Consider the following 2,869-nt stretch of genomic DNA (forward strand, 5'->3'; position numbering starts at 1 on the left):
ACGAACAATTTCAGCAGAGTTACAGGATATGAAACAAAACTATGTAAATCGTCAGCATTTATATATTCTATCAACAACACCCTGCAGAAAGAGATAGAGAAATGCTGTTTAAAATAACTGTGGACAGGCCTCTTGCCCCAAATTGGGGGACACTGAGCCAGAGCCATGCCGGCTTGCCCTGAGGAGCCCGTGAGAAGCAGCCTCGCGACTCAGGCTGAGGGACGATTCCAAGGACTACGAGGAAAGGAGATGAGGAGGGGGGCAGCGAGTACGACGCTCGCCTTCCCCCGGGGCTCTACCCTGGCCATGAAGCTGACAGACATCGTGCTGCAGAGCTTCCACGTGGCCAAGGTGTTCCAGAAGAACTTGGACAAGATCAACTGCTTCGACTTCAGCCCTAATGGCAAGACGGTCACCTCGAGCAGCAACCGATGACTCCATCCTGCTGTATAACTGTCAGGAGGGCAAATCAAAGATAACACTGTACAGTAAGAAGTATGGAGTGGACCTAATCAGATACACACATGCAATAAACACTGTAGTGTATAGTTCCAACAAAATAGATGATACAACTGCTACCTGTCCTTGCATGATGACAAATACATCTGCTACTTCCCCAGGCACAACAAGAGGGTAGTAGCCTTGTCCATGTCACCAATAGATGACACTTTTATCTCTGAGTCCTTGGATGAAGCCATTGGACTCTGGGATCTTCGGTCTCCTAACTGCATCTTCAAGGTAAACCTATTTGTTCTTTTGACCCAGAAGGGTTAATTTTTGCTGCTGGCATCAATTCTGAAATGGTTAAACTTTATGATCTCGTTCCTTTGATAAGGGGCAGTATGACAAAATGCAAGCTGCAGTATGACAGGAACTCTGAGTGGACAGGCTTAAAGTTCAGCAAGGATGGCAAACATCCTTACATCTACCAATGGCAGTTTCATTCGCTTGATTGATGCATTTAAGGGAGCAGTAATGCATACATTTGGGGGTATAACAACAGCAAAGCTGTCACATTGGAAGCCTCCTTCACTCCAGATTCTCAGTTTATTGTAATTGGCTCTGATGATGGTAAGATTCATGTCTGGAATGGAGAAAGTGGCATAAAGGTTGCTGTGCTGGATGGCAAACATACTGGCCCCATTACCTGTTTGCAATTCAATCTCAAGTTCATGACCTTTGCTAGTGCATGTTCTAACATGGCATTCTGGCTGCCTACCACTGATGACTGATCATTTGTCAGCAGTGTCTGCACGTTGAAGGGCAGCCACAAAGAGGAGTGAAGGACCTGAGGATTGGGGTTATGTTGTTCTCCTAACCTGAACCATCCTTTTACCTAGCCCTTCTCATAGACATCGCTATACATCCTTTTTTAAAAACCTCCTTTGCTGCATTCCTTCAAAAGGACTCTTGGTGATACAGACCTGAAGTTGGAGCCAGATTTTCTAGTTGTGGCCTGTATCAAGCTCCTTCGGAGAAGTGAGCTGTGTCAGGCTCATGGGCATCAGTGCGGACCCTTGACATAGCCTCCTCTTTTGAATGTGTAGGTATCCTATAAAATCTTGACTCCACATGTTTTCTTTACTGCACCCTGTCCCCATAAATGCATGGAAATGTAGTTCTGGTTTTGAGGTACTAGTGCAGTTTCCTCTTTTCCTTCTTCACGTGTCATGATTGAATTTTCCCAATATTGTTGTGGCTTTAATTCATAGCCATCTTGTTTCTTCTGTGCCAAAAGTTTAAAAATAATCAGTTCAGATGTCCTAGGTACAGAAAGAAGGACAGAGCTATGTAAGGTGTTGGTTTGCAAGAACTCTGCAGACCTTTAGGGTAAGGGTGCCAGGTATGGACTTAGTTGTGAGGCTAGCTCAAATCTGGTTCAGTCTTTTTCTCACTGATGTGGGGAGCATAGAGAGGCCAGGGAGACATAAAGAGGTAACAGATCAAGTGCCTCGAGTAGTCAAGGAGGCTTACCTCCAGAGCAGACAGGGGGCCAGCCCTGTGTAAGCAAATGGCACCTGAGCTGAGATACAGTCAGGTTGTCTCTGTCCAACGATCTTTTGTGTGTACATATTTATGAGGGGGTGGGAGGGCGGGAGCCTATTTTTTTACTTTAGAAATCTGTAACTATTTCATGTGGGCCAGTACTGTGGAATGAGTCCAAATTGTTTACACTGATGCTTTCTTTCCTCTACCCTCCTTTCCCCACCAAAAAAAAAACCACACACACACAACAACCTGTAAATAATCTGCCAATAGTCCTCCCCACTTCTCCAGCCACCCAAACTCACAAAGCTCATTCTGGGCTTGTATTTTTGTTAGTTTCTAGCCTTTTTATATGACTTTTTTCTTGTTTTACATTTCAAAAAAATAAAAAATAAGATAAAATAACTGTGGACAATATAAAATACTAGGGAGTCTACCTGCCAAGATAAACCATGTGATTGCAGGAACAGTTGGAAAACATTTTTCGCACAAATAATGGCAGATTGAGACAATTAGAGAAATATTAATTGCTCACTGGTAGGCCAAGTCAATATAATAAAAATGATCATTATATCTGAGTTAATTTACTTATTCAATCCTTTACCAATCAAATTACCAAAGATTTATTTTGTAGTGCTAGAAATAATAGTAATAACATTCATATGGAAGAAAAAAAGGCAGAATATGAAGGGGACCAATGAAAAAAAGACTAAGGAATGCAAACTAACTGTTCCCAATTTCAAATTATATTACAAAATGATAATCATCAAGGCAATCTGATATTGACTATGAAATAGAGTTTTGGATCAATTGAGTACGTAAGATACACACTGTTGTTTGTCCTTTGTTTTCAAAGAGGACTAATGATGTATTGGGAGGTGTT

The 2,869-nt window shown here is 42.2% G+C and overlaps 1 pseudogene; it reads left to right on the top strand.

Moving 5' to 3' along the window:
• The first annotated feature begins 306 nt into the window (after nt 1-306).
• On the top strand, nt 307-1,499 carry LOC140523704 (WD repeat-containing protein 82 pseudogene; annotated as a pseudogene).
• The last annotated feature ends 1,370 nt before the right edge of the window (nt 1,500-2,869 follow it).

The sequence above is a fragment of the Notamacropus eugenii genome, chromosome 2 (genome assembly GCF_028372415.1).
Source record: "Notamacropus eugenii isolate mMacEug1 chromosome 2, mMacEug1.pri_v2, whole genome shotgun sequence".
Classification (NCBI taxonomy): domain Eukaryota; kingdom Metazoa; phylum Chordata; class Mammalia; order Diprotodontia; family Macropodidae; genus Notamacropus; species Notamacropus eugenii.